The sequence below is a fragment of the Antechinus flavipes genome, chromosome 4 (assembly GCF_016432865.1).
Source record: "Antechinus flavipes isolate AdamAnt ecotype Samford, QLD, Australia chromosome 4, AdamAnt_v2, whole genome shotgun sequence".
In the NCBI taxonomy this organism is placed as follows: domain Eukaryota; kingdom Metazoa; phylum Chordata; class Mammalia; order Dasyuromorphia; family Dasyuridae; genus Antechinus; species Antechinus flavipes.
In genome coordinates this window covers 158319690-158341022 of record NC_067401.1, presented here as the reverse complement: position 1 = coordinate 158341022, position 21333 = coordinate 158319690, and the positions used below count along the sequence as shown (strand labels likewise).

General features: G+C 34.4%; 1 protein-coding gene across 5 annotated transcripts in view; it reads left to right on the top strand.

The window, feature by feature from the left end:
• The window catches only part of ARSG (arylsulfatase G), a 996823-nt gene that overhangs the window by 768883 nt on the left and 206607 nt on the right, over window positions 1-21333 (top strand). For 3 of the 5 annotated variants that reach the window (XM_051995243.1, XM_051995237.1, XM_051995239.1), the window contains exon 1: window positions 17980-18280. The exons of 1 other annotated variant lie outside the window; for it this stretch is intronic. The gene's annotated coding sequence lies outside the window, so the exon portion shown is untranslated. Of the gene's footprint in view, window positions 1-17979; window positions 18281-21333 lie in introns of those variants that run through there. One more of the 5 variants, XM_051995238.1, reaches the window with a different exon arrangement.

The following is a 21333-nucleotide window of genomic DNA, read 5'->3' as shown; positions in this document are numbered from 1 at the left end:
GGTCCAGAAGAAATATAAGAAAAATATTAAAGATCAATTATAAGGTACTCATTAAGATCAAATTGTTTACTTCTTAAATGTAAAAATGTTATCAGTGTTCTTAAGACTATTATCATTGCATGGGTAGTTTGAAAGAAAGGACTGAGTTGCATATGACTGGATAATTCTAAAAAACAAAATTGGGTAGAAAAATGTAAAAAATAGCAATTATACAAATGAAGCAAAAAAGAAAGAACTGATACAGAGGAAGCATGTTGGGGTGGAGGGTAGTAGTAATGGAACCTTACTGTCATCTAATCTAAGTTGAAGATCGAATAATATACACATCTAAAGAGTATAAAAATCTTTTAAATTTGTTTGTTTTTCATTCTCTATGAGGACCATGATATCAGAGTTTTGATATGCAAATGAATTGAAGTGAAGGAGGGCTGTGCAAAATCAGCAGCCTCATTTTCTCTTCCAGTGGGAAGTCCAATGGGAAGATGACCCTTCTAAAAGAAAAGAGGAAGAGGGGATAGGATAAGGAAGGAACGTTTAGAAGGGTGTATATATTAAGATTTAGGAAGGTAGAGGTTTTTTGGATGGGTACTAAAAAGAGTAGACAGATCAGGGAATCAGAGGGTAAGGAGAAAAGAAAGGAAGAGATCCTTTAAAAGGGTACAGTATTGAGAATTTGTGGTTATAAGTAAACAAGAACAGTATAGAGGATTAAAAAAGAGATTAAGAAGAACAATAGTGAGGAAAGAAAGGATAAAGGAAAATATACAAATAGTAATTATAACCTTTGTGCTTGAGATGAATTCACTCACAAAATAGAAATGAATAGCAGAATGGATTAAAAATCAGAATCTCATAAGATGTTGTTTACAACAAACACATTTTAAAATAAGAGATACACATAGAGTTAAATAAGGGTCCAGAGTAGAATTTATTATATTCTAGCTAGTGTAAAAAACAGCAGAGGTAGCAACCATGATCTAAGATAAAGTTAAAGTTAAAATAGATTTAATTAAGAAATAAACAAGCTATAAACATTTTGATAAAAGTTCTCATAGGCAATATCAATACTAAACCTATATTAATGAAATAGTATAGCATTTACATTTTTAAAGAATTATAGTCAGAAATAGATATCCCTAATTATTATAGTAATATTGTAAGACTAGGGAACTTTAATCTTCCCTTCTCTTAACTAGATTGTTGCAGCTGTCTTTTAAGAGCTCAAAGCATATGATCCCTTTGATCTCAGAGGCAAGATGAATGAGGCAGGAGATTCAAAGAGTGTGAAAAGAACTCCGGTTTATTATGCCATACAGCCTTATTGATATATATTTTTGCAAGTGTGATCAGCGTGTGAACAGTAGACAATCCCCAGTCACCATTCAGAGAAGCAGCTCATGGGCTTTGCGTGTGAATGGTATCTACCAATGGAAGGAGAGCCAATCCAGCAATTTAGCAATCTGCTCATGACTAGAGGCCCTATCAAGGCATGCCTGCTCATGAGCAACTAGCTGTGACCCTTGGGCTTACTCCTTTCCATGATAAATCAATGCTCCTTGATTTATGTTTCTGCAAAGATGTTTCCGCAACATGGCAGAAAACTTATTGTGCATCAAAGGTTGGGGTGGCCTCGGTACTCCCTTTCAGCAGGGTCTCATAACTCAGCAATTCCTCCTTTTTATCTTTTAGATAAAAAGTCCTTTCTTGAGCTGCAACTTCTGAAAGGATGATGGAGAAAGATCTATAAAAACATCCTAAAAGGCAACAACAAAGCAGTGACAACATAATACACAGGGCAATCCATGATTCTAATTTTAACCACCATGAAGAGGCATCATCAAAACAATATTTGATTTGTTTTTCAGCAGTTTTGTCTGGATTCAAATCTTCATGAGAAGCTTTTTCTATGTCAGATGCTAATTTATATAAACTTTCTATGTTACCTTCAATTGTGTTATTGAGAAATAAACCATTCAAACACCTCTTGATACTATCCTAATCATAATCTTGACCTGTATGATTATACAGCAAAGAGATTACACAAACCTTTGTATATCTACAGTTACATTTTAATTGAGCCTGAAGTTTAAATAACTCCACTTCTGCTCCTATTTCCAATGATATTTCTCTTAAATTTTTTATCATATGATACAATTTTTAAAAAATTATAGCTTTTTATTTACAAGTTATATGCATGGGTAATTTTACAGCATTGACAATTGCCAAACCTTTTATTCCAATTTTTCCCCTCCTTCCTCCCACCCCCTCTCCCAGTGGCAGGTTGACCGATACATATTAAATATGTTAAAGTATAAATTAAGTACAATATAAGTTTACATGTTCAAACAATTATTTTTCTGTACAAAAAGAATTGGACTTTTAAATAGTGTACTATTAGCCTGTGAAGGAAATCAAAAACTCAGGCGGATAAAAATAGAGGGATTGGGAATTCTATGTAATGGTTCATAGTCATCTCCCAGATTTCTTTCATTGGGTGTAGTTGGCTCAATTCATTACTGCTCTATTGGAGCTGATTTGGTTCATTTCATTGCTGGAGAGGGCCACGTCCATCAGAATTGATGATCATATAGTATTGCTGTTGAAGTATATAATGATCTCCTGGTCCTGCTCATTTCACTCAGCATCAGTTCATGTAAGTCTCTCCTGGCCTTTCTGAAATCATCCTGCTGATCATTTCTTACAGAACAATACTATTCCATAATATTCATATACCACAATTTATTCAACCATTCTCCAATTGATGGGCATACATTTAATTTCTAGTTTCTGGCCACTACAAACAGAGCTGCCACAAACATTTTTGCATATACAGATCTCCTTCCCTTCTTTAAGATCTTTTTGGGATATAAGCCCAGTAGTAACACTGCTGGATCAAAGGGTATGTATAGTTTGAGAACTTTTTGAGCATAGTTCCAAATTGCTCTCCAGAATGGTTGGATGTATTCACAATTCCACGAACAATGTATTAGTGTCCCTTATGATACAATTGTTCATTTTTCTTAGCTTGTCAGGCAAAACCCACTGAGACATTCTTAGCTAGTTCCTCTATATATCCAGCTTGTACTATGCTGTTTTGTACATTAGATGTGGACATTGCAAGAGAGACTGATGAAGCTATAAGTGAAACCAACATAGTGACACCTAATATGGCACAACTGATACATCTCTTTTTTCTAATAGGACTGAAGTTAGTTTCCTTCTTTTCTATTATAGTATTTAACATATGATCAGTCTTAGTATGATACCATTTCTCACTTTTGACAGAAGCATTGATACATGAGCTCCACTGATCACAAATACAGTCTGATTTTCAATTTCAGTATACAATCCCATCAAGTAACATTGTAAAAATCTAATGTTTCTTTGGTAACAATTACAGAGTCTCCCCACATAAATGCATATTCCACCGCCCCCCCGGCCCCGACAGGCTTTAGTATAGAACTGGTGTCCAATTCTCATGCCATTTGTCCAAGAACCAGGGCCCAAGATGTTTTCCCATGTGCCAAACTGCCAGCCTAATTCTTGAATGACATGAATATGTCCCATGGAGGCTTGTGTTTTCTAAGGGCCAAACTAATGATCCATTATGGAGACACACCACTGCAACCTTCCCACACAGATGAGGGTATCACTATGACAGGACATCCCCTGCATATCCAGCATGTTTCACATGATACTCCATCCCCCCTATGAGGCAATCCTAGGCCATGGTAGGTCCATAGCCCACCTTTTGGCCTCTGTTTCCAGTTCTGACTGTGTATAACACAAACCCATATATATAGAAAGCATTTTGCTAGTGTCTAGAGGGCATGTCTTCTCCTGTTGAACAGTCGCCTTTTCTTCCTTTTTTTCCTCTTTAGTTCTATGGACAACTTTTATATGTCTGGTGGGAATCCACTGTTGAAGGTTTCTCCTATGAAGATACAAGCATATCCTGGTCCTCACATTAGAACCCTATATGGTCCCTCCCATTCTTCAACACCCTTTTTCATTACCATTGTCTCGTTCTTGCTTTCTTATATGCTGTCTCTATTCTCTGGATCACCCCAACTGCATAGTGACTATATGAAATGATATTGATGAATTTGTCTATTTTCAGTGCTTGTATAATGGCAAAGATACCCAATTGGGGGGAATGTATGACCACTTTATTTTGCTTGGTGGCATCAGTGAACACAGTAGGGCCTTTAAGTGAATGTATTTTTGTTTTTATGGGAAATATCCATTGTCTCTTAACTCTTTAACAAAATCGTCCAGGTTTCCTGAGTAGCTATTAAACAATCTAACTTATCTTTGTTATGTTAACCCATACAATTCCTTTTTTTCCTGTTAATTGGATAATTCTGAGCAATATTTTCCTTGCTTTTATAGCAAATATAGGAGAGTTCCATGAACTATTTGTTTCCTCAATGTGTCCTAATTCTAATTGTTCTTCTACTAATTGATGTAAAGTGACTGCTTTTTCTTTGGTCAGTGGCTACTGCTCCACCCATACAGGTATGTCGATAATCTAAGTCATTTTTGGAGTGATGGAAGCTGCAGCAGCAATGACCCCTCCTAAAAATCTGTGGTGATTTTCATTCCTAATTGATGTAATATATCCCTACTCCATAAGTTAATATGTAAATCATCTATTATTAAAGGAAAAATGATTCCTCTCTTTCCATCTTTTTGCCAATTTACTGGTTCAGCGGACATCAAAGCCTCCTTACTGCCTCCTACCTTCTGCCACTTTATTGTTAGCTAAAGTCATAAGCCACTGAGGGGGCCAGTGAGAAAAGCCACCACAGTCCTGTCAGCTCCAGTGTCTATTAATCCTTCAAACGGTTGGTTATTCAAAGTAAGGATCAATATTGGCTGAGTGAATGTGATAGCCTTTGTAAAATATGTTTATACAATAGTCTCTGAATCTGAACCCATTTGTGGGGCTAATTCATTATTATTATCTTCTGTTTTAACTGTAAGTTCAGATGGAATGACTATTCCTTGAGCTATCCATTGTCCCTTGTTAAGATATGTTTCAATATTGTCAGTGTTAATCATAGTTATAGACGCAGGCACTTCCTCATATATTTGTATGACTGGGATAGCTAATGAATTCTGGGGTAGTGGAACTGCATTACAGTACTCCCATAACAAAGTCTTTAATATCCTATCTATACCTCCTATACCTAATATTGTACCTATACCTACCCATGGCCTTAGCTATAGCATCCTGTAATCAAGTCACAAAATGAGTGAAGGACTGCCCAATCTTTTGTCTTATTTGGGTAAAGTTTTCCTTTTCACCCTTTTCTACAGTAATCCTACTTCATGATGTTCTGGAACATTGGGATATGTGGAGTTATATCTCTTCAGTAAAATGATTTTGATCTCCAGTGTCTGCATGAGCCCCAGTGCCACTAAGTTACTCAAAGTACAAATTTATGCTTGTTCCTAGAGCAACCTGAGTGGCAGTCAACTGAGTCTGTTCTAAAAATTCAGTTATCTAGAACACTGCCTGGCCTGGAGTCAACACTGCCCATGTGAGTGCTTTCCAATCATTGGGGCACAAAATTGCCTATGACATTGTTTCAAGTTGTAACATAACAAAAGGTGCTATGGGCCCATATTTATGAACTGAATCCTTAAGCTGGGTTAGAACTTTAAAAGGAAGTAGTTCATGTCTGCATCTTCTCTGCTCTGGGTTAAAAAGGTCATCCTCTTCTATAACAGGATATAATTCTTCCCACCCCTCTGTGTCTTGTCCTTCATCTCTAGTCTGTTGCAAAACTTTTCAAAGTAAAAATAAAAAATATAACTGATTACTTTTTGTTTTTTGTCCACTAAGTATCGCTGCGGTCTTTGTTTTATATTTCTGATCCTGCTTTTCCTCAATTCTTATTTCATTTTGGGGCTTTACATTAGGAGAGCTTTTGAAAGGTACAGATAGACATAAAAATAAAGTGAGCTGATGGTGATAGTGGTGGGGGGAGGCCATTCATTATCTTCATCCTCAGCTGAGGAGAGGGACATCTACTATTAAGAGATGGACCTGTCTGTGCTCCAACTGTAAATTTCCTGACCTCCTTTTCTGGATCTGATTTCAGACTTTGTTTAATGAGATTATATATAGTAAAATGATTTTTTTGTATTTCTCCTAAGCATTGCTTATCATAGGTGGTGAGCTGTTTACCAAAAACAATCCATCTCTCACAATTATAATAGCCTTCTTCAGGTAACCATGGAGAAACTTTGTAAGCAATGTCCAGGAATTTCCTAATGTCTCCTAATTGAACTGTGCACCCCTGCTCTTTTATACATTTATATATAGTTCTGTCACATGCTTCCTTATCTAAAGGGAGTAAGTGGCCTATTTTCTGCCCCATTAAGTTACTTAACTGTCTCTATCGCACTCTGGTCCAGAAACAGTGCAGTTCAGCAGGCTCTCCTGACGTTTTCGTAGAGGTTGTCTTGACCATGTAACACTACTTGATCACAAAGTGCTAACTCTAGCACCATTCTAAGTTCCTGTCCCTGTTCCTGGGGATCAGTTCTTGTGGCCATCTTTTAAGAGCTCATGGCATATGAGCCCTTTGATCTTAGAGGCGAGATGATCCCCATAGGATTGATAGATTTCAGATAGTGTATAATAAACATATATTTAAAAGAAAAACTTAGAAGAGAAGAAATTACTTTTATTTTCACTAATGTTTAAATGAAATTTAGCATTTTGTTAAAGTATTTAAAAACATACTGGAAATGGGTCCATAGGGATGCTTATTTACTTGACTTACCAACAAATGATCTGGATTAATTTATTTGATCTAGAACAAATGAACAAGACCAAAGACCAAGGATTGAATCCTATTCACTATATCATATAGCCCAAGGCTCTTCTTTTTATAGCATAGTCTCTCATTGAATGTTCTCTGGGAAGCAGTCAAACTCAGAATTAAAAAACCAAACAGAGTAAAAGAAGTTAATCGTTGTTTAAAGAATGTTTTTGAGTACCTTTTTTACTAGGAAGGAAATTCTACAATTCACTAAAATTGGAACTAGGCTATTTTTTTGGAATTTAAATATACTTCATTGTTTGTTTGAGGTACTAATGAAAGTATTGACAATGCTGAGTCCACTGGAGTTCCTGGAATCTCAATGAAATTTACTAGTGAAGATAAGGTGAATTTTCAAAACTATAGAAGACTTTAAAGAGTAGAAAAAATGAATATTGGGATTCCTTACTATACTCCCAAAATAAATGCATTAGGAGTGATTTACATAAAAAATAATCACTTATGCTTAGAATAATTCAAATTTCACTCAGATAATTCAAAACAACAAACTGAGTATTTAATAAGTATCAAATAATACAACATGAACTACTTTTTGAAAGAGTTGAAATTTGATAGATTTTGTTTTCTAAAAAAAGTCAATTCTTATTTAGATTCCTAACAAGCAGAAAATCTAATCAATCAGAATTTTATTCTTCAGTACTGAATGAGAACTGGTATTCATAATGACGGTCCTGAGGTAAGGAAAGTACTATAAGAGTCACCAAAAATACTAAATTATGTTCAGAATAATTTTAGGGTTGAGTATATTTTACTGTAGTCTGGTAATCAGTTAATCAGAATGTTTAGCTAATTTAGAATACTCATTTTTTCATGTATTTCTTACTTAATCTGAACTTGTCAAATCCTGGCTCTGCCACTTGCTACAAATAAGACTTTGGACAAGACATATCACCTTTCTAGAATGTATTTTATTCATTTAAAAGGAAGGGAATTGGATTAATTAAAAATCTACGATCCTAAGACCTACCTACCTTTTAGAAATTTACATACAACTTCTAATATTCCCTATACAATCCATTTATCTTCTTTTATGTATTTTTCGATGTTTAGTTATATATATGCAGGTAAAGGGAAAAAGATTTTAACCAAACAATGGGATTTAATCAATTTAAAAAATCACAAAAGATAGAATGAATCATTTTAATTCCATAAAGTTGAAAAGTTTTTCCACAAAAAAAATCAATGCAGTTATAATTAGCAGGGAAACAATTAATTAGGGAAAAACCCTTTGCATCAGTTTCCTGACAAAGGTCTGATATCTAAATATTAGATATTAAATTAGATACTACATAAATTAGAAATTAGATGTTAAATATTAAATATTGCTTAAGTAAATTTCAAAATTATATTAAATTATAATATTGCCTAAATCACTTTACTTAACCAATACCAAGCACAATACTAGAAGATTGCTTTAATGAGGTAGAAAAGATAAAAATAAAATTCATCTCCAAGAACAAAAAGTCAAGAATCTCAAGGAATATTAAATATTGGGGCAGAATTGGAAGGAAGGGAACTCAGCAGTGTCAGTTTTCAAGCCACAGTGTTTTGAAAACAATAATTATCACTACTAATTGCTACTAACTAAAAAATAGAAAAGTTGATTGATGGAATATACTAGGTATAAAACACAAAGAAGCAAATCTATTATAGTAACATAATATTCAATAAATCCAAAGTCTGTGATTTATTAGGTAAGAATTCAGGGTTGTTGTTTTTTAACTTACTGAAAAGTAAACTAGTGGAAATTAGATCTGGACTAATATCTCATACCATGTATGGCACTATGTTGTAAATGGATGAGTACACATACAAAAAGTCACATAAATATGTTAGAAGAACAGAAAAGAAAATAATATTTGAAATTATTAATAAGGGTAAAGTTCATAACCCAATAAGGGATAAAAAGGAACAAAGAAGATAAAATGACAATTTTGATTACATAAAATTCAAAATGTTTTACACAAACAAAATTACAGTTGCAAGAAAATTATAATTCCAATTAGAATAGAACCAGTTGTTTAGGAAAACTCTTATAGCAAGTTTCTATGATAAATGTTGGCTTTTGAGGAATAGAAGGAATTTATTCAAAAGTATAAGAATTATAGCCATTCCACAATAAGGAAGTCAAAGGATAGTAATAGATACCTATCAAAGGAAGAAAATTAAACTATCAATATCCACATGAAAAGTGTTTCAAATCACTAATAATTAGGGAAATGTCATTTAAAACAACTCAAGTGCTCTACCTTATACCTATCAGGTTGTCAAATATGACAAAAATAGAAAATGACAATTGCTGGAGGAGCTTTGAGAAGATAGACACAGTGGTAAACACTTGGAACTGTGAATTAAATTGTTTCAGTAATACTGCAAAGAGATTTGAAACTATGCCCTAAAAGTCAATAAACTATACTTATGATGCAAGGACACCACTACAGGTGCTATATAAGATTATATCCTAAAGAAACTGGAAAAAGAAAAAAAAAACATAGGTACAAATATATTTATAGCTTATTTTTTTGGTCCCACAAAAGAAAACAGAAGGAAACACAGGAAGCAGTGCAACTTTATAATATATTTAAAAATCAAACTGTACATAATAGAGATTCATGGGTTCATATACCCCTCTTTTTCTTTTCTACTTTATATTTGGAAATAACAAGGGAAACCCAGAAAGACTTGTATGAATTGATTAGAGTGAAGGGAGAAGAACCAGTAGAACAATTTGTTAAGTAGATGTCATGAAGGTAAACAATTGTGAAAGCCTTACAAGCCAATATCTAAAAAATGACAAATTACAACTCCAGAACTCTGATGATTATTTATTCTTCTACTTTTGACAGAGGAGGTGATGGATTAAAAGTTCAGAATAAGACATACAGTTTTTTTTGGATAAAACAAATATACAAATTTGTTTTGCTTGGCTATATTTATAGTATTTATTACAAGAGATGTAAGGATAATGATAGTCATTTTAATTTTGTTTTTAAAAGCTCTTAGAAAACTTTGTGTTCCAAATTTTTTTCTCCCTCCTTTCTCACCATTCCCTCCCCCAGGAAGCAAGTAATGCAGTGTATATTAAACATACAATTCTTCTATAAATATTTCCACAATTAACTTGCTGCACAAGAAAAATCAGATCAAAAAGGGAAAAAAAAATGAGAAAAAAGCAAGCAAATAAAAACAAAAAAGTGAAAATACTATGTTGTGATTCATAATAGTTATTTTTATTTTTAAAAAGAAGGAAAAAAAGTTTTAATAAAACAGACAAAAATACACAGATATAATGCAAAGGAAGATTGGATGGGGGTCACAAACAAGGCAATATTAAAAACATTAATTTAAACTTGATCTACATATCTTAAATTTTAAAAATCGAATTTTATTTTTTAATCAGCAAAAAATCTGCTCTCTCACCTTCCCACCCATCCCCAATTGGGGAATATTTTTTTCTTCCCCAAACCCAGCTTTTTCTAGAAAACGACAATCTGTATACAATTCCTAAAAGTCCCTTAGTTTATATCAGTGTGGGAGGAAAACAATGCTATCTGAAACTACATTTCCCAGAAGCTCTTTCAATTTGTCTCTCTATATAGCCAAAGGGATCAGTCTTCAACTGCCAGCTACTAAGTATTTCAAGGCATCAGTTTCTAATAACCTGCTATACCAGTATTTAAAAGTCTGCCATGAGGAAGAGAGATTAAACTTTTTCTGTTTGGCCCCTGAGGGTAGAATGAAGACTAATGAAAAGTCATGAAGCTTTATGGTAAAAACTTAGAACTAGCCCAAAGTGAAATGTGGTGTCTCGATAGTGGTAGGTTCCCTCTCATTGGAGGTCTTCAGAGACTGAACAACTAATCACTTGTTGGTCATGTGAAACTGTAACTACCCTATTCCTCCCTACCTGGAGGTCAAGTATGTCATATTCTATTCCTTTCCCCAGGGTTCATAGGTACCCTTAAATAGTTTTGGGGGTACCTAGTTTAAGTTATTGACTCTAGGTCTTATAGATGATGTTCCTTCCAATTTTAGGAGTTATCTGAGCCCCAGCCTCATTTAACCATTTAACAGCCACTTTTGCAAAGGAATAGTTACTTCAAAAATATAGCAACAACAAATATATAAACATCAAGGGAATTTCTCATGGTAACATCTCAGTCTTTGGGGAGAGGAGAAGAATTAGGTTCATAGTTTAGCTCACTTCCTATATAGCACAGTCCCATCAAGTTCCAAGTGCAAAGAACTCCAAATTTTAGGCATTCTGGCTTCATAGTACTTTTCTGCTGCCTGGCAGCAACATCCAGCCTTGACTTTGGGTCCAATAAAGATTCTATTACCCATACTAGAATTGAAAAGGACAAAGACAGAACAAACCAAAACCACAATTCTATGTCTTTGAGCCATGGGATATGAGTATGAGGGAGAGAATGATAATCCATCCCCTCCCCAGCTCAATTAGTGGTGCCCATGTTGTAAGCGAACTTCCAAGAACTTCCAGAAAGAGAGACAACTGTCCCAGTCTGGTAATTTCAAAGACTTAACTGTTAGCTTCTCCCACCCATGTGATAGAGCAGTGCTTCTAAAATTTTTTCTACTTATAACCCTTTTTCACCAGAGAAATTTTTATGAGACTTTAGGTATATAGGTAGATACATTGGTATACAAATCAAATTTTTACACAACTACCACATTTAGTTATGATACTCCATATGGGGTAGTAGAGGAATACAGATTTCCATCTTTCCATCTTAATAATCTGGGCGTTTGTGTCAAAGTACCTATTACACATGTTATGGTGAAGATTCCTTTCACATATGTTTTGACTAGATGGCAGTTAAAGTCCTTTGTAATTCCTTAATTTCATTTAATCTCTTAGTGTCTCAGGCAGTTCTCTAGAATTATTTACTAAATTGCATTGGTGGATGGACTCATTTTGAGGAAATTAAATATCCCTCTGCGTTCCTAGTTCTATATTTTAAATAGTAAACTCTATGAATTTGAAATCATGAAGCATGTTTTTTCTGGTATCTCTTGTTCTTCCCAGTTTACCCATTACTATATTTCCAGTTCCTTCCATCATCTTGGCATAGTCAATAAAGTACTAGACTTGGTAGTCAGGAAAACAATTTGAATCCTGCCTTAGATATGTTTTTGGCTGTATGACTTTAGGCATGTCATTTAATCTCTCAGGTCAGTTTCTCATTTGTAAAATGGGGATAATAATAATATCTACTTTTTGTTGATTTTTCAAACTTAGGTCTGACACTCCTGCTCAAGAAGCTACAATGTCTCTCTTTTGCCTCTAAGATAAAATACAGAATCCTTTGGTTTTTAAGGACTTTTACAATCTATTCCAGTACACCTTTACATTACAAGCCAATCAAACTGTCCTGTCTGTTACTGTTTCTGATACAAAACATTCTGCCTTCATACCTTTACGTAGGTTGTTCTTGCTTGGAATGAACTTCTTCCTTATTTGTTTCTAATATAATTTTACTGTAGTGTCACTAGTGATCCACTTACTTCCTAAATTACTTTGTATTTACCTTTTTGAATTAATTTTAATCCCCACCTCCTCCAAGAAAAAAGAACATAAATTCCCCGAGGATATGATCTGTTTTATTTTTGACTTTTTTACTCCCAGTACTTAATCCAGCACCTAGCATGTAGTAAATATTACAAGTAAATGCTTGTTGATTGAATGTTGAATGAAATAACCTTTAAATAGATATTCTCAGTGGTAGGTAATTTTTCCTAATGGTTTTTGAAAATTGCACATGTACTCAAGCTTTTCATTATAGTTATCTTCTTATTGATTACATCATTTAGTTATCTCTGTTAGCCTTTTAGGAAGGAGTGGTTTCTTAGAAACCACTCCTGGAATTTTCATGGAACTTAATGGAAGATAGCTGATTGGTATATTTGAAATAAGACACTAAATAAAGAGTATAAAATCTGTTTTGGACTTTATTTCTTTAGGGATCGATACTACTTAATTTGTATGTGTATGTTGCATTGCTCTTTTTGAAAAAAAAGTCAATACATTTTATTTTTATGTCACTTTTTTCAATCAATAACCATTTATTAACTACCTTCGTTCTCCTATATTGGCATCTGGGGATGCAGAGGCAAAAATGAAATGAAATAGCCTTTGCCCTCAAGGACCTTACAGTTATATGTAAGGAATCACTGTATATATATGTAAATGAACATGTATGTAGATACACTTGTGTGGATGACTAGAAGGATTTTAGAGGGAAGTTAATGAGTTCTGTTTTGCATATGTTGAGTTTGAGATACATATGGAATATCTAGTTGGAAAATGTTCAATAGACTGTTGTTGATGGAGGACTATCGCTCAGGAGAAAAATCAGAACTTGTTATATAGATTTCGGCATAATTCCCATAGAGATTACAATTAAAGCAGTAAGAATTGCAGATGAGGTTGCTAAGAAGATAGTCAAAAGAGAATAGGACCTAGGAGAGAGCTTTGGAGGTAATTCCACAATTAGACATATGAATAGATTCTTCTCCCTTCTCTACTTAGTGAGCTGCCCCCTATTATGAAGATTTTAAAAGAAAGAGGAAAAAAAGGCCGTTCAAGAAAATAAATCAACATACTCTCCAGCAGGTAAGGTTCCAAGCCCCAGCAGTAGGTGTGTCCTCCAAATTACCAACGTTGCTACTATCCCAGTTCCAAAAGCCATTGTCCAGGAGAACATTGCTTAATAGAAATGTGATCTTTCAGCTGCTTCTATAGGTGCTGTCCCAACCTTCTTACCAGCCACAGCTACTGGAGACATGGAAGTGAAAATTCTCATGAACCAGTATCCTTGACACTTTGAAATGATTCAACATCAGAAACATGATTTTATCAATGGAAATAACATTAAAGAGGATGCATTATCATCAGTTTTGCTTCTGTAACTCAGGGACTTCCCATCTGACTTACAGTTGAAACTCACTATTAGAATGTGAACTTCTTAAGAGTTAATTCTGTCTTGTCATTTCTATTTGTTCCCCTAGCAATTAGCACAATATTTTGCACATAATCAGTGCTTAAAAATGATTTTTTCATTCATATTTGTCCATTCATTTATCTATTCACCATTCTTACCTACATAAAATATTATAGAACTTATAGAACCTCACCCCAAAATGAGGGGAGGCAGATGCTTTTTTCAACTGTTCTCTGGAGCCAACTTGGTTATTATTACACTATGTTCAATTTCATTTTCTTGTTCTTTCCATTTATATGAACAATACATTTCTAATTACTGTTTCCAGTACCCAACTGTTTATCTATTTCCTCCCAAGAACAGCACAGTTAGAATCCTATACTCACATCCTTAATATATTTCCGAGAAATTAAATTTTTCCATAAACCAGAAGGAAGGTGAATGTTTCAAATTAACTGATGTTTATAACTTGGGCTTAGAATCTAAACTCTCCATAAACTCTAAAATTCCATGTTTCTATAAAATAATTTTTATTCCAATGTATTATATGAATATAATCATAACCTACTATTATATATATTAACATGTTCACATAGGACAACTGTTGGAAATAGGAGACTCTTACCCCTAACATGTATTAACTATATGATCTCAGGCAGGTCATTGCACTTCTCAGGATCTCAATACTCTTAAACTATAAATTACAGAGAGATAGTCAATTCCCTATCACTGACTGGGATTTTTATACTTTGAATTGCTCATGCCAGTAAAAATACAGAAGAAATATATGGTGTTTACCTATGAGTATATTATGTAATATCCTTTTGTTGTGGTACAGGAGCCACCTGCCAGTGGCTACTGGAGGTCTAACTCAGACCTATAGAATGGATCTCTTCATATGAGAGAATGATGATGATATAAGGAGACTGAGAAGCAGTTGCATTCTCTGACCTCTTTCCTCTTCCCTCTTGCCTCCAATTTATTTCATTCCCAATCTACAAGGAACATCTGCATTACTAAAGGCTGCTTTGCAATTCCTTCAAGTGATTCACAGCTATGGAGGCTCTCAGAGAATTGACCTGCCCCTTCACTTAGGCATGATCCTTAACAATTCCCTGTTTTTTGTTTTATAGGAGTGTGATTATTCCCACACACACACACACACACACAGCATAGTCAGTAAATTTATGCATTAACTATTAACTAAGTCCACATGGTAAGATATCTGAGTCCACATTCTAGGGAGTGCAAACAGCACTATCACTTCTGGATGATTGTAGGGTGAGATACTATAGCAGATGTTAAATCTTGTAGATGTCATAGAAGCAAATCAAACAGAGAAGAGGATTGTAGTTAGAACAAGCATTTTTCATAAGTCTCTCATCAGTATCCTGGCTCAGCCCTTTGATGTGTTGGTCCATTTAATTACCCTGACTAAAAAAGTCTTACTGGGTCTCTTTTCCCTTTCCTTCTCCATGAGTTACCAAAGAAACTCTGGGATGATCCTACTCACGAACAGCTCTTGGGTTCTGCTTCATCTTTGTTTCTTGTGTTTCTTATGCCCCATGTACGGATGCCTTATGTTGCAATACAGGAGCCACCTGCCAGTGGCTGCTGGAGGTCTAACTCAAACCTGTAGAATGGATCTCTTCATGTGAGAGGATGATGATGCTATAAGAAGACTGAGAGGCAGTTGTATTCTCTGACCTCTCTCCTCTTCCCTCTTGCCTCCAATTTATTTCATTCTCAATCCACAAGGGACATTTGCATTAGTAAAGGCTGCTTGGCAGCTCCTTCAAGTTTTATGATTCACAGCTATGGAGGCTCTCAGAGAATTGACCTGCCCCTTCACTTAGGCATGGTCCTTAACACCTTTGCCAGCCTAAGAAAAAAGATCACACTAGGTAAAAACAATTAATTTTCTGATGAAGCTAGTAAAACCATTCACTGTTAACTTTTCCTTATTGAGACAAATATCACATGAGTGTTAATCAACCACTTAATGACCATTATTCAATGTCTATACTGGTTTCTATAATGTATGCTTGGGAAATCTGAAGCAGTAATGTTTTCTCTACTTCTGGCCAAATACTTATAATCCAAGTTGCATAAGAAAAACTTGTGTTCCAATAGGTTTGTTGATTGCTTCTAAGTTTTGTGTTACCAGATTTTTTATATTTATTTTAGTTTTAACATTTGTTTTCCATTGGAAACAAAAAAGGGAAAAGGACCCACGTTTGTAAAACTGTAGCAGCTATTTTTGTGATGGCAAGGAATTGGAAATTGAGGGGATGCTCATCAATTGGCTGAACAAATTGGTATATGAATGTAATTGAATACTATTGTTCCATGATGATGAGCAGGCAGATTTTAGAAAAACCTGGAAAGATTTACATTAACTAATGCTGAGTGAAATGAGCAGAACCAGAACATTGTACAAGGTAATAGCAACATTGTGTGGATGATCAACTTTGATAGATTTTGTTCTTCTCAGTAATATAATAATCTAAGACAGTTCTAAAAATCTCATCATGAAAAATGCTATGGGAGTAGCTAGGTGGTGCAGTGGATAGAGCACTAGCCCTGAAATCAGGAGGACCTGAATTCAAATCTGACCTCAGAGACTTAACACTTAATACTTCCTAGCTGTGTGATCCTGGGCAAGTCACTTAACCCCAATTGCCTCAGCAAAAATTAATAAATAAATAAGTAAATAAATAAATAGATAGAAAAATGAAAATGAATAAAAAATGCTATATACAGCCAGAGAAAGAACTATGGAATTTGAATGCAGATTGATGCACACTATTTTCACTTTTTTTTCTTTCTCATAGTTTTTCCCTTTATTTCTGATTTTTCTTTCACCACATGACTCATATGAAAATATGTTTAAAATGATTGGACATGTATTACCTATATCAGATTGCTTGCTGTCTCCCTGTCCAAGGGGAGGGAAGGGACAGAAGGAGAGAAAATTTGGAATGTAAAATCTTACAAAATTAATGTTGAAAACTATCTTTATATGTAATTGAAAAAAATAAAAATATTATGTGATGGTGGAAACAAAAACACAAGCACTTTGTGATGTGCTGATATAGGATGAACAAAGTTTCCTCTTTCTATTGAAGTGGTTTTTTGAGATGGGGCCCATGAACTTTAAAAAAAAATCTATAAAATATTTATAAATTTATATCTATACACATATACATAGATTTGTTTTTGTTAAGTCCTGTCCAACTCTTTGGACTATACCACCCATGGTTTTTTAATTAGCAAAGATACTGGAGTGGTTTTTCATTTCTTTTTTTCCAGTGAATTAAGGCAAACAGATTAAGTGATTTGCCCAGGGTGTTGTAGTTTATAAAATCCAGATCTTACTGATGCTATACCTATTGAGTCACTTAGCTTCCTGGATAGATAAGTGCATTTCAGTATAACTGATTTCATTTGTAGTCCTAAATTTTTTATTTTGTGCAATTTAAAACACTGCAATTTAAAATCTGAGAAGGGTTCTCCAGACTGTCAAACATTTATAACACAAAGAGAACCCTCTTTATAATATAAATATATTATATAATCAATATAAATCAAATTTACAACTTAGTCTCTGTGTAAACTATTTCCTAAGTCATAGATTAGGATGGGAAGCCTCATTTTAGTGATGGTTATTTATAAAATGAGACTTACTCCTCTCAGTCTAGTCAGCAAAAGATCCTTGGTGTCCAGAATTATTACAATGAAGTCTCTCCATGGAACAATACTTAGTATATGCTCAAACCTGATTTCAAATCTGCCCTCAGATACTTAATACCTGTGTGACAAGTCATTTAACTCCTTTCTGCTTCTGTTTCTTCTCTTATAAGCCCTACTTCCCAGGATTATTGTGAAGTAATATTTGTAAAGGGTTTTGCAAAACTTTAAATCCTTTAAGACTGGTGGGATGAAATGTTAACATTTTAGAGCTCCCAAGTGAGTATAGGAACAAAGCAGAAAATATTTGGCAAGAATTTATCTTTGGTTGCAGGCACAGCTGGCTGCCTAAAAGTGAAATTCTCAGGATTCAAGTGCGTTTAAATGTAAATTGTGGCTATGAAAAGGCTTGAGTGTCTTTCGGAAAGTGAAGCAGGCAGCTCCTGGACAACTATATGTTTGGTCCTATGCTCAAGGCCCCTCAGGAGCAGGAAGGACTGGGGCTCTTCTGGGTTTTTTGACATGGTGATTGAGTTTCGTCTGCCTCGGAGAGGGTGTTTCTGTGCATGTGAACTGGTTTGAACTGAGTGTCCTGCAGGATAAGGGCCTACGTGCTGCTCCACGGGCCGTGGCCATGGCTGTGGCTGTGGCCAGGACAGCTTGAAAGAAGGAGGGAAGGAAGTCTCTAGCTCACGAACACACATGCTCAGGGCTCCAGGAAGAAAGAGAAACATGGTATTTGAAGACCAAGTTGGGGTGGCTCACTGACCAGTAAGTGAAAAGAACTCTTTGTAAGAGCATTTATTCTTGGCCTTGACTTTGGACATAATGTTAGGACATACTCTTTCCTCCCTCTTTTTCCCTCTTTCTTTTTCTTCTTCTCTTCCTCCCCTTTCCTTTTCTCCCTTCCTTTCTTCTTCCCTCTTCCTCTTTCTCTCCCCTCTTCTTTCCTTTCTTCCTTCTTTTCTCCCTCTTTCTGCTTTTTACTTTCTCCTCTTACTCCCCTCCCGTCTTCCTTTTCCTTTTTGCCCCTCTCCTTCCTCCCCACTCTCCCTCTCCTTCCCCCTTTTACTCTCCCTGTCTGTGTCTCTCTTTCTATGTTTGATCTCCCCCCCCCCACCATAAGTACATAAAGCATTTATTAAATACTTAGTATATGCCAGGCATGATACTTTTTCCCTCGCCCCTTCTTGTTCATTTGAGTAGGACCAAATTTAGACAATCACAATAATATAATCCACCTGCATGGGAAGAAATTATAGTTATCCTACCCCCCTCACATATATATGCTACATATATGATATATAATATATATAATATGTACACACTATATACCCCATGTGTGTATGTATATATGTGTCTTTATAAACAAACACACACACACACATACACATATACCATTGTAGAGATAACCTTTAAAGTGTTTCATATATACATATATATGAACATATATGTATATATAGGTGTATAAATATGTGTGCACATATTTTCCCCTACATTTCAGTGTAAATGGCTTCCTTTGTATTATTATTTATTTAATTTTGTGCATTTAAGGATTTTCATAGGATTTTTCAGATTCTCAAAAAATTTTCTCTATTTCTTGTCCATGGCACAAGAAATTTAAGAACTCCCATTAAAAGTTGTTGTTGTTCAATTGTGTTGCATTTTTTGTAACTCCATTTGGGATTTTCTTGGCAGAAGTTGTTCAGTGGTTTGCCATTTGCTTTTCCAACTCATTTTACAGATGAGGAAACTGAGGCAATCAGGGTTAAGTGACTTGCTCAGAGTTACACAACTAGTGTCTGAGAGTAGATTTGAATTATTGAAAGAGTTTTCCTGACTCCAGGGTTAGTACTCTCTATATGTGCCATCCAAATGCTCCATTATAAATTCCTTATGTTATGTATAATATATATATATACACATATATATGTATACATAATATATATGTGTGTGTGTGTATATATATATATATATACATATATACATATATGTATATATATATATATATATATATATATATAAGTTTAAAGATTTATCTCTGGCATAGTCTGTATTCCGTGTCTCATAAAAGAAAAGGTCTTAGAATTCTGGAAATCTAGGTCAGTGGAGCATCAGCTCTCTTCTGTATGTTGTTTTCCTCCATTAGAATGTAAATTCCTTTAAGTCAGGAATTATCTATTTACTGATTTGTATTTGTATTTCTAAAGCCTGGTATGAGTAAGCACTTAAATGCTTGTTGCCGCCTATCTTTTGTCTGATAGAGACCTCAGGTACAGTTTCTCTACCATTTAGCAGAGTGTGTGGAAATGGCAGGTACTTAATAAATGCTGGTTATCTTGATTTGACTGTATCTATTTTTGAGAGTCCAATCTAACTAAGCTTGGAAAATTTTGCCATCAGGTAGGTTGACCACAGAGTGATGATGAAATTTCTTTGGTTGTAGGGAAGGACATACCCTTTAAAAAGAAAATTGATAAAAACAAGTGAAATTTTTTTTCCAATTTATATATTGAATATAAACTGTAGAAATAAATTAAGTCCTCTGCATTCAGTGATTCATAGTAATCTGGGTTTCTTTGAACTTATTTTAAATTTATTTTTGATAAGTATAATTTCAGTCTAATTAGTTTTCTTTGTGTTACTTTGTATTTTATATTATCCATTTAAAAATAGTATTTAGAGGTAGGGTCTATAGGCCTCTAGAGATTACTAAAGGAGTTCATGACACAGAAAAAGTTCTTAACTTAAATTAACGCTGCCTTTGAGCTTTACTTTTGTTTCTTCTCTCCCTGGCAAATGAAATAGTGGGACTCTCCCTTCCACCCTTTATCCTATTACTATTATAAATGTTGTTTTTCATTTTATAAGGTAGCCTTTTCTAAACCAGAAAAAACATGAAATTAAGTTTTGGGGCCAGAAAAGACAGTGCTGTTGTTACTATAGATGCATTGTAAAAAGAGTTCTAAAGATTAAACTTTTTCTCTTTGTTATCATCTTCAAATGTTTTTAAGGAATTGATGAAAGATAGGTTTAACTGGTAAGTTTTTTATTTTCTTCCTGAAAGATGACTTATGCAGTGAAAGCAATTTGTTTTTGGTTAATTGAATATTTTGGCCTGGAAAAGAATAAACATTTATTAAATGCCTGCTATGTGCAGCTTCAGCACTGCACTACTAGCCGCCTCTGGATGAGTTTCTGGACCAGGTGATTCAGTATTCCCTAAGTAAGCTTTTATGATTTGAGGCAGCAGCATTGAATTGTCTTGGAGGAATATGTTGAATGAATGCCAGATTTTATTTTTTTCTTCTTCATGTTTTATTTTTAAAAGGTAGGCATTGATAGAAAATTAACAATTTCAGCACAATTTCTTCAGTTTAAAATCTGGGAGTTGTAATGTTGTCTGTTCGTTAGCTGATGGCTTGGCTTGTTTGAGATGCTTTAAAAACTTAGGTTAAATGATTACTAATTGCATCACTTGTTTCCTGGTTATCTTTTGAAAGGATTCAAAAGTATTTGTTTGAAAAGCTTTTAAATACCATTGAGATGTCAATTGCATTTGATATAAGAATTTGGAAGAAGCAGTTTTGCAATTTCCATGTTCTTCTCTCCCTGGCAAATGAAATAGTGGGACTCTCCCTTCCACTCTTTATCCTATTACTATTATAAATGTTGTTTTTCATTTTATAAGGCAGCCTTTTCTAAACCAGAAAAAATATGAAATTAAATTCTGGGGCCAGAAAAAACAGTGCTGTTGTTACTATAGATGCATTGTAGAAAACGTTCTAAAGATTAAACTTTTTCTCTTTGTTATCATCTTCAAA